This window comes from Neopelma chrysocephalum, unplaced genomic scaffold (assembly GCF_003984885.1).
Source record: "Neopelma chrysocephalum unplaced genomic scaffold, ASM398488v2 Primary Assembly neopelma1_67, whole genome shotgun sequence".
Classification (NCBI taxonomy): Eukaryota; Metazoa; Chordata; class Aves; order Passeriformes; family Pipridae; genus Neopelma; species Neopelma chrysocephalum.
In genome coordinates, this window is record NW_020897726.1 from 7,490,229 (window position 1) to 7,506,357 (window position 16,129).

General features: G+C 34.4%; 1 protein-coding gene across 1 annotated transcript in view; it reads right to left on the minus strand.

Annotated features, from left to right (window-relative positions):
- Positions 1–7,815, minus strand: part of DGKB (diacylglycerol kinase beta) — a 394,620-nt gene extending 386,805 nt beyond the window's left edge. Inside the window, exon 1 of the mRNA XM_027684707.1 lies at positions 7,739–7,815. The gene's annotated coding sequence lies outside the window, so the exon portion shown is untranslated. The remainder of the gene's footprint in view (positions 1–7,738) is intronic.
- Between the last annotated feature and the right edge of the window lie 8,314 nt (positions 7,816–16,129).

A 16,129-nucleotide genomic window follows, 5' to 3' on the forward strand; every position in this document is an offset into this window, starting at 1 on the left:
TCCAGGTGTTTATTTTGCGTGACATTTAAAATATGCTAATATTAAATAAATGCACTTAAATATGTAAGATAATTGAATATACTACAACATGATTTTCACATGTACATATAAATAGCATAAATTATAGAAAATATGTATCTACTTCAATAGTTAAGAGACTGACAACAGCTCCCACCATGTAGCTGTAATACAGGGTGGGAAAGACTAACAGTGTGCTCCTGCGAGAGGGAAAGGACTGACCATGGGCGGGGCATGTTGCAACCTGATGGATCATAAATTGAGTCATCCATTATTGACAACAATGTGGGTACCCTTAGTTCCTGATATAGTAAGTTCAATATGGAAAACAAATAAAATGTGCTCATAATGAGCCTGCTATTAGCAATGAGGTAATTTAATAATTTACTTGTGCACTGCTCAGTAATTCTCAGATTCTTGTTTTTAGATAACTAAGCTGAAATGTAGCACAGTAGAAATGTATTCTATGTAACAAAACTTCAGAAAGAAAAACAACAAAAACTCCATGGAAATTCAAGCTGAAAGAGGCTTTCTATTAATTAAAAAAAAAAGTCAGTTTAATTATGGCTTATTTCTGCAACAAGTCTGTGAGAATATTTTCACAGATAAAAAAATAAAAAAATTACGTATAACTTCTGTTTTAAAAAATTCTCCTTACCAATTCACAGAAATTGATAAATATAAAGAGGACTGAACATGGGACAACATGCTACCTGGCTAGCAATCTCATTTTTAAGCAAAAATCCCTCAAAGTTCATTCATAAAATTAATTAAAAATTTAATTCACATTTACAGCAATTAGGGTATCCAAAGGCCTTTGTGTCTACTTGAGAAGAAAACTGAGAGATAGTACAGCAAACATAGTCTCTCATTATTTATTTGCTATCAAAACAAGTTATTGATGAAACCAATGAAATTATAGTATTTCAATAAACAGAAAAAAAAAACATCCAAATGACCCAAATAAAAAAACCCACATTGCTGACAACATAGAGTAAATTATAAATGTTCCCTTTAAAATAATATTTTCTAGCATAAATGCTAAATATTTTATACCTATTCCTACTTTAATTCCTTTATAGCAGGACTAGAGTCAAAATTTTAATCTAAGAGTCAGCTCACCCCATATGGCTGGTGATAGCTTTGGAAGTACATTTCCTAAAATCTCATCTGGAATGTTTCACATCTGCTTTGGGCCTTTCACTACATTGTTAATTTTTGCTCTCCCAGTTTTCCAGGTCACAAAATTGATATAATGAATGTTTAGCTACAAACTAGAGGTGAAAAACTAATTAGTGCTTACACAGAGCTTTAAACATGCAAAGCACCACATAAATTTTAAGTTCTCAGAGAACTTCAAAATACATTTTTCATTGCTATTATTTAAAAATTATATTGGTCTCATACCTTTCTTTAGAGTGGGATATATACTGGGTTAAAGTACCCTTTATAAGTACACATCTCTAATAAGACAACAGTATCAAGAAGCCAGTGTTGGCAGGACTGAGTTGTGGAAAGGCTCTTTATCAGATTCTGACCTATGTCATGTCTGACTATATGTGGCAGATTTTGCACTGATTCATCAGTAGGAATATAGTATACATCAATCATTATTTTTTAGATTTGGAGGGGACACAAATACTTGGGAAAAGCTGCTGCCTATATGTAGTGAGATGAGAGGAACAAGAAGATTATTCAAACAATAAAAGGGCTTATTTTTTTTCTTTGTTTTATTTATGAATGCCTTTATATCTATTGTCAGTTTTACTGATGTTACCTGTATTTTTTCTCTGAAGAAAGGAGATTGGGTGATGTGATTTATATACAAAAAATACTGTGCTACAGATATAATTATTCAAATCTGACTGAGAAACTTTTTCACACCCTTCCCAAACACCACTGGCAAGACAAACCATTAAGATGCCTATATTCTGGATGAGGCTGTACACAAGCAAATGCTACCATACCAAAGGGCTGAGGAACAGATACACAGTGAAAGTGTCAAACATTATCTCAAACCTTAACTGATCCTTGCAATGACAATGCTTTACAGGTTTTGAGTCAGAAGCAATAAATGAACTGTAAAAAGCAGAGAAGAAGCAGATCACTAATATAACTATTGCCCATTTGTTTTCAGACCTTCCAGTAATTACTAATGCAACAATATCTGGAATAATAATTCTTCCCTTACAAGGAAAAAATGTTTAACAATAATATGTATCCGCATTCTGATAAGTGCAAAGTTCATTGGGATCCTTTACTTGATCCCATCTGTATGTACTGCCCAGAATGCAGCAGCCTCAATATTCCTGCAGCACACAAAGCATACGACATTTGTGTCACCAAGGCCTTTGTTGGTAACCAGAACAACAGAAAATGTATCCATTATTTCTGATTTTTCAGATTTTCCATTACACATTGCACAGGTTTCATTGAAACATGGTATTCATAATAAAAATGCTCAGTTTTACTTGCCTCCATCTCATCGCAGAGGAGATGTCAGATCAAAAAAGAATATACTAGAACAAGGAAAAAATACTTTCCCTTTTAGCCACTCAACTATTTCAGAAGACTAGGACACTGGAAGCAATTTGCCATCTGTAAAAGAAACATAGTCACATTCCTTTCTCAACTACTTCTCTAAAAAGTTGCAGATTTGTATGAAGAATCCAACATGTTAAAAGAATCTACTCCAGAGTTGAGTGGGAAATTGAAATAGAAGATCATCTTCCCGTTTATTTTTGAAGAGGTAATCATGGAAGGGTATTAGAAGCAATCTGAAAAGAACTTGCAATTGTCCCTTTGTGGATGATTGTTATGTGAGGATTGATCTGAGGTAATGCCAAAATGCGGTTAATTTAAAGTTGAAGTTGCTACTGTAAAAAATTAAACTCTTTAAAAAGTAAAACTATTATTCTAAATAATCCCTCAGCATCAATAAGTATAAAAATAGCCAAGTAAGGAAAAATACATATATAAGTAATTCACAGTCAGCGAGATATATATGATACGAAAGTTTAAATATTCCAAGCTCCTCAACAAAAAAAGTCAAACCCACAAAAGAAACAAACAAAAAACCCAACCAACACCCCAAAAAACCAAAAGAAAACCCCCACTTACTATAACCTGATGCTCAGACTGACTTCTTCATAACATGCATATCACTGCTTGCAACAGTACCTACAGGATCTGTATAATGTCTTTGCTTAAAACTTTGCTATTTAGTGGTTTTGCATATATTCAGGGATTCACTAATTCCCCTGAAGAGTTAAAGAAATAATGGAATCAGTGTCACTCCCTCATGTGTGTTCATTAATCATTCATGATTAAAAGCAGTAAATCATCTGTTCTAAGTGGAACACAAACTACCATTCAGAATATACTCAGCAGGTAAAAATGCTTACTCTTAGAGTGGTGATGTTCAGAATTATGCTGTTTTACAGATTTATACCTCTTAATATGATTTTGAAAATATGCAATCTAAACCTATGTTTGTTCTAAATCTTTTACAAACTCTGGCTCCCATAAAAGCTAGTGGTCTAGCAAAATTCCCAATGAGAGATTCTACATTTCCAGGTTTTTTGTCCTAAGACATAATTAAGTTTTCCCAATACCTTTCTTTATTGCAAAATAGACTATTTTGTCTCATAATGACAGAAGCATTTGATCACCATGATATTTAAATAATAATCTTTATATTATGGAAGAGTGTTAAATACTTTCTTCAAATTTTCATGATCAGTCAAGTTTTTCAAACCTGTCATTCTTCTTCCTCTGCTAGGGACTCCAGTTTGTCTTTCTGAAAAGAATGTGGTGGTCATACATTAGGTATTCTCATGTAAGAGTCATAATAAATTTTAAAAACTTGAAAAATTTCAAAAAAGTTTACTGAAATTAAGATGGCAGCATTTCAAAAGATTTCTAGTATTCCATGTAGAACAAAAAAAACCAAACAACCAAACAGCACCAAACCCAAAACCCCTTAAGCTCTCAGTTTATAGCCTAAAGTTAAAAAATACTCAATAATTGTGGTTTTACTTATTAAGAGCTCTACAGAATGACATCCCTGGAAGAACTAAGGAAATGGAGAAGAACTGTATTTTAAACAATGCAAAATCATCTTAAATTGAAACACTAATGAAGGAATTAGCCTCACATCTGTCTTATATTCTAAAAGCACATAACAACTGATATTAATTAGTCTGATTATTAATCCTTTCTGCACTGTTTATGGAATATTTTTCATTAAGAGAATATAATATACAACCATAAAGTACATCAGAGTGAATACTGACTACAACTTGGTTTTAGATTTTCCAAAACAGGTTACTGCTTATGCTACTATAAATTAATAGGTTTAATTGGTTAAACCTGGGTCTGAAAATGCTGGGTTTTTCTACTTTTCCTATAATTTTTTTTGCAAATATGTATTCTTTTCTAAAGTACTGAAGGTTCCAGTATCAAAACCATAAAAATATTATAAGCACTAATAGCATTTAAAAAAGCACAGAATCTGAGATGCATATAACACAGTCATTTCACTAAGGTAATTAAATTCTCTAAATTTTTCAAAAATCAGAATTTATACTTGCACATGAAATACATTATTTTCTTAATTTTATTGATCATGACAAAGCTAATAAATTATCTTTCTAGTGGTCAGGTAACGAAGCAAGGTTAAAAAAGCATTTAAATTTTAATAATAAGGTCTCGATCCCATTGCCTGGCCATAGAAACCAAATGTGATTTGCCAAACTTTGTATCATAAAGCAACATCAGAGTTAAACTAACCTCCATCAGAAGTAAAATCATGGAGTAATAGTATCAACTCTGGATTTCTCAACAATATGGTCAAAACTAAATTTTCTTTTGCAAAGGACACAAGGCTGAGAGTTGAATAGAGTTGAAAAGAAACAGGCTGTAGCTAGGATGGAGCCCAGGGAAATTGGACTTGTACCTTTCTGAAGCCAGCAAGGAAGCACAGAGAAGGTGGCAACTTGTGTTATCAGATGGAGCAATCTCTCTGCCCTTGCCAATGTATCCCCCAGCCTCTGCTGGCTGCAGCAGGTTTTTCACAGAACCACAGAATCATTTATCTTGGAAAAGACCTCTAATATCATGGAGTCCAACCTTTGACTGATCACTGCCTTGTGTCAGGTAGACCTACTTGGCACTAAGTGCCAAGTCCAGTCATTTCTTTTACACTTCCAGGGATGGTGACTTCACCACCTCTCTAGACCCTTCACCAGCTTTGTTGCCCTTCTCTGGACTCACTCCAGCACCTCGATATCTGTCTTGGAGTGATGGTTCAAGAACTGGACACAGTACTCGAGATGTGGCCTCACCAGTGCTGAGGACAGAGGGCCAATCACTTCTCTCGTCCTGCTGGCCCCACACTATTTTTGGTATAAGCCTGGATACCATTGGCCTTCTTGGCCACCTGACCACACAGCCGGCTCATGTTCAGTCAGCTGTTGACCAGCATTCCCAGGTCCTCTTCCACTGGGCCACTTTCCAGACATTCTTCCCCAACCCCGTAGTACCGCATGGGGTTGTCGTGATCCAGGTGCAGGATCCGACACTTGGCCTTGTTGAACCTCATACAATTGGCCTCGGCCCATTGATCCAGCCTGTCCAGGTCCTTCCGCAGAGCCTTGCTGCCCTCCAGCAGATCAACACTCCCACCCATCTTAGTGTCATTTTTGAACTTACTTGTCCAGGTCATCAATAGAGATATGGAACAGAACTGGGCCCAGTACTGAGCCTGGGGAACCCCACTAGTGACCATCTGCCAACTGGATGTGGCACCATTCACCACTACTCTCTGACCCCTGCCATCCAGCCAGTTTTTAACCCAGGTTCCTCTATGTAAAAAGCCATCTCTTTCAGTCTAATGCCCTGGTGTCTTCCTATCTCACCTGTGCCCAGGATTCATCCACAGAGCAACTACTCACCTTCTGCTCTTAAGGGTTAAGATCTTTCAGCTAAAGATGAGCATTGAGTGCATTTGGGAAGAGGAAAAGTTTTCTTGTAAGTCACTTCTAGATAGACAACTTTAGAGTGATCTGACATGGTACAGAGTGAAAGAGAGACAATGGACCACACAATATACCTTGGTTGTTGCTACTTTTTCCCTTTATACAAAGGTTGTATGTTCATATGACTCCATTTAACTAATTGAAATTGTGGTGTGAAAATTTACATTTATTCAACCTGCATGTACAAGAGAACTTTCATTCAAGCTGAGAATGCTTTTAAAGTAAATAATCTAACGTTATGATGGAGAAAACTTAAATGCACTTAAATTACTGGGAAGAAGGCAGCTAATCCACTCAGGACCTCATCCTTTTTGATGGGTATACAGGAGGGAAATTTTTGTTAGATTGGTTGGTTTTGTTTGGTTTTTTAAGATAATGTGCATTGGGCTCCACATCATAACAAGAATTTTTCAAGCCTATATTTAGAGGAGATAAACTTGCTCTGATTCTTTGATCTCAGTATACTAAGCACTGATGGTACAATGACTACTGCTCTAATAGTTTTTCCCCTCAGATGGGATTGCTTTTAAACTCCTGAATACTTTAACCTGTCCTCAAACTCTATGTGCATAAATCTTACCTCAACATTGTATTTTTCAGTTATGTCTTAGCAAAATGTATTAGCTAAATAATAACTTTTTAGTTTATCCAGTATTTCAATTAAATTAGTCTTACTTGGTGAATAATTAAAGAACAGAACAATATATTAATGTAAAAAGGAAACTTATAAAGTCGTTGTTTTCATTAATGTTTGAATGCTGTATTTGATAAATGACTAAAATTCTCTTTTGAAATAATGATAATTTTAAGATAACTATATTTGGATGTGTTTAGAAATCAACACCAGAAAAATTTTTTAACTGAAATCAAGATTAAAAGAGCCAGAGTTTAATAAATCTACTCACTTAGGCTTGCACAGTTAAGAGACAGCAAGCAAACATGCAAAGTATTCCTCATACGAGTTTTTGGTCCACTTAGGATTTACTAGGAATTCAAATACCTCTGGGAAAAATTTATCTAGGTGTATTTCCACGCTGATATCATGTTGGTACTCTGTTTCTAAACAGCTAATATATTAAAAAAAAAACAAAAAAGAAAAAAAGCACTATTTTTAATGAACAGATTTGCAACAAAAAGTAACATGTAAATTACCAAACACAGAAAATATTGTTAATATTGTGGTATTTCTAGAGACTGCAATTTTCTGAAGTTATGAGACACCAGTTGACACCAGTGCAGTACCTCTTATGTGGGTGGGGAGACACAAACATTTAAATCTGTGAGACGATAGAGATCAGGAGAAAATAAACTAGATCTATGGATAGTAAAATATGGTTAAAAAAAAAAGAAAGAAGTGTAGTACATCATGGATTCTGTGGCTTAATCAAAATAACACAGAACCAAAAATAGATAAAGATGGAGAGATTGTTTTTATTAAAAGGACAGAAAGAATCATATATGGAAAAAAGCCCCATCCTCTTAAAAGTTACATCATAAACACTGTACTTCCAAATGTTTCTTACATCCTCAGACATAAAGTCCTGCAATACTTTTGAGAAATATGTCAAAACATTAGTTTTCTGCATACAAATGTTTATGTTTCAGATAATGCAATTTTTTTTCTCCTGGTTTTTACTAGATGAAAAGTAAAAGCATATTGTATTTGAATGTGTTGCTCTTACCTGTCTTGAAAAGCTATCTTGTCACTTGTTCAAGAAACTTCATTCGATGTCTATAACAAATCATCTCATCCTAAATGAAACCCTGTGCTAGGGGAGAGGTTCTCATTTCAATTACTGTTTATAAAAAAAAATAGATGAAAGATCTTTTTACAAGGTAGCCTAGAGTGTCTAGTTCTTGTCACAATGTTGTCATAGTGACAATGACATCAACATACTTCATGACAATCAGTACAGCAATTTTTCTGGAAAAAACATCAGCTTTGATTCCTGAGTGTATTTTTTATTGATTTCCTTTTCCAACGTCACTAGATTTTTTTTTTTGCATTATTCTTTAATTCAAATGTGACTGCACTAATTCTTTTGGTTGTAAGCAGCCTTGTTAAAACAAAAAATGAATTACTTTTAAAAAATGTTTTCTGATGTTAATATTCACAAACAACAAGCGATAGCTTGAATCTTGAACAGACCACCTGTTTTTTCCTGTTTATTCAACACATTAAATGGAAATTAACCCAATACACCTCTCCAGTTTCTAAACAAAAAGGAAATATCATTGTACCAATACAGAATTCCAATATGTTCCCATATCTTGAATATTTGATGTGTTTGTAATTGTAAGTATCTGAAATAACAGCCACAGTAGAATAAAGAGGAATACAGAGAAGTAGGATGACTTTTATAAACAATTTCCAGTCCCTTAATATTAGCCACATTAGGTCGGCAGTTTGGGTTAGTCATCTGTACTTCACACAACCTGCCAAAGCAATTCACTCTGCTGTGTGAACATCTTTTTTAACCGAGATCACTCATCCTCCAAAGGTGCCTCACTCTCCCACCCATTAACTACCATCTACGTTACTGATGTCTACCATAATCTACAGTTATTTCAAACTAAACACATTGCTTAGCCTGGGTCTCCTAAAAGGCTCATCCTGTTATACATAAATATGAATTTATATATGCTATATCTAATCAAATTATCAGGTAGTAGATTTAGGTGAAAAAAGATGCTACTATCTATATTAGCCAAATATCTGTAATCAAAGACTTCATAATCAAAAAAAGCTTGTGAAACTCAGAATATAAGCCTGCTCACAAAGGAACAAGGTTCATCAATAGCTATTCCCAAATGGTCAAACCACAGCCTTTTTCTCAGGATGTCCCTAAATAAATATACATTGAACACTTTGACTTGCAGTGCTTAGATTGGCACATTTTATTTTAAGATTATACTCAGCAGAAAGGCTACCTTTTATTTTGAAATACCAATTACTGTAGTACTTGATAAACAAGACTTAGGCTCTTTGCTATCAGCAGCAGTTAATGGGAGGCCTGACTGCCTCAGGCATTTTATGACTATCCCTGAATGATTATATTATAGGGTTTGAAAAGTTTGACCAGAACTGTATTATAAAGGATGAGCAATAGATGAGAGAGTCTTTTGTCCTGTGATTGGTACTTGGCACGAAGTCAGGTATATTTATATCATAGTACGCATATACTTAAGTAGAAAAACAGCCTCACTGATTTAACCACACAAATGGGGAATAAGTACTCTGGTCTACAGTGTACAACTCAAAACAAAGAGAGCATGTTTTAGTTCCTTATAAAGTAAACCTAAGGGAGAAAAAATATTATTTAACAGTTTTAAAACTACTAAATCCCAAAATATTTTTGATTATTAGTATTACAAATACTGGAATATTTTTGTAGTTATTTTTAAAGTTGTTCTTCATAACTTTATTAGTGGATTACTCATCCAAAAGGCCAACAGAGAGACAGCATCTACCAGCTGCTTCTCTTGATCATCTGACAATGAATTCTTCATTGTTATCACTATATAACATGTTATGCCTTTATAGAACAGGACAAGGCAGAGGCTCAGTACTGACCCGAAATAATTCCTTGATTGCCTGCTTTAAAGTTAAATGATCTTATTTAAACACCATGGTGATATTTGAAACAATTTTTCTTCAAAGTAATGAGAACAACTGTGAAAACAAAAGGAACTTTAAAAATACAAGAAAACTAAAGGCAGAAGTTCCCCAAGTTTTCACTAATACCTTAATATTTAAACCATCAGCATGTTTTCCTCACTGAAACCACTTACTTTATACATAACAAGCACATCTAAATGGATTTTTTTCAGAATGAATCATATTAGTGAAAACACAAGAAAGTTTTATTTCAAGAGTACATAGAAATAGCAGACAGCAAGCCTTCTAGCTGACTGACCAATGCAGGGAAAAAAACCAACACTTTATAAAGCATAGTTACAACCTAGTCTAGCATTCAGGTTAGTTAAGCGAGGTAGTAAAGCAAAAAAATCCAGCAGCTCAGAATACATATGGCACCTTTCATTACATTAAAACAAGTGCCTAACATCACAGTGGATGTTTCAGCTCTTTCTTTCCATATGGTTAGTTTGGGTATCACCATTTTAAATGAAGATCATGGTGAAGTTTTAATACAAAAACAAGTGTAATGGAACAGACCATCGATTCTCAACTTAATCACAGAGCAGTCCTCCTACTAGTTCTGTTTTGGGATACTCTTAATTATCTTTTGGGACAAAGAAAAAGATACTTATCCCAGGTTTAAGAACTCTAATTATAAACCACTAAAATGTAAATACCTGGGGAAAAAAATCACCTTGAAGATCACTTAACATAATGTAGTTTTGCAATAAATTAACATGTAATGATAATATACATAATTTTAGTTTACTTGAATTAAAAAAGAAAAAAGAAAATAAATCTTCACATTAAACAGTGCATTCAGGCTTCTTTTGTGTTATTAATTCAACTTTGGTTTAAATTAATGATTTTGAAAGCTGACATTTGTGAATGGGTATATATTTTACTTGTATAAAGTGACTGTATTTGCAAGTTAGAAGATTTCTTAAGTGATATATATATAATGAACCTAAATAATAGATTTTGTAACATGGAACAGTGAATCAGGGCAGAGGATGTCCCTGCTTTCCTAAATACTCACAATCTCTATGATTGAAGAACTGACAGAGAACATGAAATGTTTTCTTCATGGCCTTTTATTGAGTGAAAACTCCTTTACTTCATGACCCTGTAATTTTTATGAAATATTAATAATAAAACATCATATAAAAAACACTTACAAAAAAAGCTGCTATTATTGCAAACATTAGCTCTGAAATAAATTGATCAAAACAGGTCCAGCTAAGAAATCTCAGTGGGCGGAAAGAAATGGTATAGGAAAACAAATGAAGAAATCACAGTAGAAGTTCTGTTTCATTGAAATTTCCCCATTGATCTGATATCACTGCACATCATTGATCCCTAAGAATGTGAATTTATAGTCATCTAATACTGGAAATTGATACTGCACATCAATCAATTTATTTTTATTATTATTATTTTACACTGTAGTTATGAATCCACTGTGCTACACTGTGGGTAGTGTACTGTAGAAGAGAAGCTATCTGCCAGGGGTTTATAATAGCTATCAGGGCCGAGTTTTTTGTTTTTAAAAGTTGAAATTGCTCTTGTCCTTTTGCTCACTGCAAAACACTTAAATAAAAAATAAAATGCTTACTGTACCATGGTTTATTTCAACAGTGAGGACATATATAGAACAGTCAGAATTAATTTATTTTAGAGAAACTCCTTACTAACCCATGGTAAAATAGTTCACATATGATAGTCTGCACAACTGTTGTTGATAAGGGAGCTGATCAGCGTCACTCAGCAGTTTCCCAAATACCACACTGTAGGAAACAATATTTACAGGGTCAATATAGCTTCTTTAAAATTCACGGCTAGTGCACTACTACTTTTATATATTAGTTATATAACCTGATTTAGACTGTTCCTTGTACTAAATCTCTGTCCATAACATTGTATGATAAATGTGACTGACTTACAAGTAGTTTTTAAAACACCTTATCTCTTCCTGAAGCTCAGTGAAGATACACAAGTGTCTTCAAATCCCTATGTTACCTTCCAGAGGTCTCTGACACCAATCAGCTAATTTGTACTTGAATTCAATATCTCTTCTTTACATTTAGTTATGTACATAATAAGAGGGAATTCTCTAGTCAGATGTTGAACTAGAGATAACTACAGAGAAAGTAGATAGTAGATAGAAAAACTTGTAGGGAAAAAGATGAGTCTATGGGAATCTTACGCTAAATATATCCAGCTGCTTCTGGCAAGCGTAGGTTTAAAGCAGAATATTCCAGTTCTCTTAAATCGACTAATTGCTCTTAGGTATCTACTAAAGTTATTTTCATTACTGATATTGCTGCTTAGTAACAGGATTACCAGACTTTTCCCACTGCTTATGTTTAATTTAGTACCCACATCTGAAGTGAGGAATTTATTCTAAACTAACATTTTTTTGAGTTGTGATTCAATTTAAATGATAATCTGGACATAACGACTAAGCTTTCTGCTGCTGGGATGCAATAAAATAACATTGACAAACACCGGTTCCTTGAAGCCCTAGTACTTTTGGATTAGTTTCATTTGTGCTATACTGCCTTTAGTGCTCACTGTCTTTACTGTTTCTAGACCAAATGAAAGATCCGAGTAACTAATACCCAACTACATGAAGACAGACTGCTTCAGAGTCCAGCACCAGTTCTTTAACTGTGATGATGGTTCCTTCCCTTCATGAATCAATGGATACACTGCCAAGAACTCATACAAACAACATGAGAGTTCAGAACAGGTATCTCAGACTGTAAAGATCATCCTAACAACAGGTCATGCTGACAAAACACACTGTGTCGGAGAAGCTTGAGAAACTAGAGATAGGACTGGCAAGCAGCATATGACAAAATAGCAACCCGAAGAATCATCTTCTGCACAGAGGATTAAAAACCAGATCCTTTTGTTCAGTCTGATCTGTCAGCATTCAGAATGACAGTCAAGCATATATTTCCTACTGAAAACTTGTATGCAGCGTACTCAAGAACATCTACGGTGTTTCCCTACTGTTTTATTAAAGCTTGAAGTATGAACACACATGCAAATCACACTGCTTTTCCTGCTGCAAGCAATGATTCTAACCCATCACTCAATCTTTTCAATTATACTCTAGCGCATCACGCACTAGAGCTTCACCTCCATCTCCAGCCTTAATCATGCTCATTGTGATGCACACATAAACACAAGTGGAACTAGATTTAAAGTTTGACCCTTTTTTATTTTCGAATGACTTTCTATGGCTTCAGCTATCTCCGAGTATGTTTTCTTTGCTATATATGTAGAAAATTATTTATTTATTTTAATGAACTCAAACCTAGCATTTGGATTTAAATTGTTTTTATCATTTTAAGGCTTCAACGTTTTATTTGCATTCATACGAATAGAAATTTAGGTTAAGATTTCACTCTTCCTCCCCTTGTATTTCAGAAAATAGTTAGCCTTTGTCCTTTTTTAGCCTACTAGTGGCCAGGACAAAAACAATATTTCTGACAATGTGGAAGTTGGGGAAGTAGAATGTGAACGAACTGGTGAAAGTGTCTCATATTGGGAACCAGTGCATAAGCAATCCTACTCACTGCTGCAATCAGAGACAGAAGTCTGGGCTGTGTAAAATAACAGTGAGTCATCATAAATTAATATAGTTAAAAGAGCTAAGTTGTCCTATTTTTCTCAAGGATTTTTGTGCCAATCTAATTATTCAGAAGTTTCGGAATGAAGAAAAATATGAACGTTAGGAAATTCATCTAATCACTATACAATTACTTAGTCAAGCCAACAGAAAATCAAAGAACCAGTTAAAAAATCAAATAAAATCAAGAATCTGTAGAGAGCCTGAGCCTTACTAGGTAATTGGGCAGAATGACAAGTAGGTTCCAGGTCAGGATATTCAAAGTCAAGCATGCAGGACCGGAGCTAAATATCTTAAAAACAACTACTCCACTGTGAATGATGGAGATATTTAGACCCAAAACTCAACTTAGTATCCTACTGTGAACATGACAACAAGATAGATGTTAAGATGCAAAATGAGGAGTAGAAAATAAAGCAGAGGTTAATATGGTGTTGTTTTAGTCAATGGTGTAATATTGAGTCCACCTGCATAGCATGTTTGTATGGCTTAACTTTCAAAAAATATCCTAAAAAATGTTCCACCTAGACTACAATTATTTAACAAAAGTGAAAAAAAATCCTTTCTCACGAAGAGAGATTACATATAGTTGGACTGTTTATTGTAGAAAGATGATGCATAAGAGAAGATAGATAAAATTGTACAAAGAAGACTGAAAGTTGTCTTTTACTGTTGTATAAAACAGGAATGGGTGCTTAAAAGAAACAAAAAGGAGAAATACTCATTCCCCCTCACCTACATTTGTAAGTGGAATACATTGCTGCAATATATGACTTTGGGTAAAAACTTATGAAAATAAAAAAGAAAAAAGGTTGATGTATATACAATAAGAAAAAGCGTATTTCCCTGGCTAAAATAAAAGATCAGAAGGGAACTGAAATGTCACGTGTTAACTGTTAGTTACTTGAATCAATTTCCTATTTTGGAGTATCTTGTGGTTGCTTTTTAAGTAGCCAGTACTGTAAAAAATGAAATGCATTTGTCTTTTGGGCTTCTTGAGTATGACAAGGTTTCAGCTAATATAGCTACTCAGTTAACAAGCATGGTTCCAACCCGCGTTAAGTTGCACTAACTCAATGAGAGCACAATCCAGACATATGCATTAACTAAGGACTCTCTCAGAATGCAGTTTAGAAACTCATCAGTTTGGTTTGAAGAGGTTATGTGTTTGTTTGAAGACTGCCTCATTTTTTGTTCCTCCTCACGACTGTGCTGATAAAACTGTCACAGTAGAGATACTGGAGAACAATAAGCTATAATTAGCTATTTTTCTCTGCCAAACAATGAATATGCAAAGAGGATACTCCTGCTGAGAAGCCAGCATATTCAATTGTGTTTGATAGAGGATATTCGAGGTTGATTGAGGAAGCATTGCAAAACTCAGTACAGAGAGATGGACATGTTTTATAGCAAATGAATCCAGCTAGATTAATTCAAGGCTCACTTTAGCCAAACTTAAAGCAAGATGACCCAGATGGGGAAGTAAACAAACCATATACTGGAATGCACACTACTCCTAAACCACCTCTGATAGTGAGTGGATTACTACCATACTCCTAAACTTTACAAGGAAGCATACATAAGTATACACAGCCATCTAGTGAGTGCTGAAGGATGCTGGTGGAATGGAACAGATGGCCAGAATGGTCCAAGTCTAATCTGCTGGAGAGAACTACCTTTAGATCCTGGAAAATATAACAAAAGTCAGTAACTTAGCATCTTTGTGTGCTTTGCAATGTATGGAACAACATAATAATTTATTACATTTTTAGATGCAGAACTACAATATGGAAGGACAAGTATTTTGAGAAGGAATAATGTAATCAAGTTCTGCCCTGAAGACTGTTCTTGATATCAAAGTAACATTTCTGATGACAGCATGCATTTTCATGCAGAGATTGTGACACTAGCACATCTGAAGTGTAAAACTAGAGTTTTCACTACATGCATGTAAGTCAGACACATGGTTTGTGATACGCTGCAACAGCAACACAAACATTTCGGTCATGCAGGTGTCCTTTAAAGTGAGTGAACTTCCAAATGATTTTCAACCATGCTTGTTAACTAGAAGATAAAGGCAAAGTTAAATAGGGCTGAACATAACAGTATTCAAAAAAAAAAAATCATAGTAGAACTGAAGGTTCAGAAACACCATTTCTGACTGTTTATGTGCGCTACCTTGCCTTCACAAAATTGAAAGTAAAATGACTCATTTACAGAACAAGATGACAGGCTCATCGTCTATACACATAGAAAATTACTACAGCTTAACTAGTGGTCCATTTACTAAACTGTGCTTAATCATTGAGATTCCTGAGAACTCTCCTCCCCATGGCTGTATTTGAATTGATTGTAATCTCTGTTTTGAAAATGCATCTATGTATTTAGGAACATGCAGTCTAGTCTGGATGAACTTAATTGATGATAACTGGTTGGGTAACTAATCTCGGTAGTTATCACATTCATTTTTAAGCTGAAAAGCTTTGTTGAATCCAATTTCTTACAGATATGTCTTGACTTTCATTCTGCTCAATATTTTTACAGACAATATTCAGTAGTGACAAGAATTTCATCATCACTCAATGTTTTGGTTAATAGAATAGAAAAGTCCCTTTTCTTTGCAGTCAACACCATGCTAGGAAAGGCTTAAGACTTGCGGTAGAATGATTTTAAGAGTTCAGAAAAAGAGTCACAAAAAATTTGAACAAACTGCCTAAAAGAACATAATTAGCTTAAGACTCCACATGCATATATTTCTGCAAGTGATAAGGTAATTCTGTGTATTTTCAACAG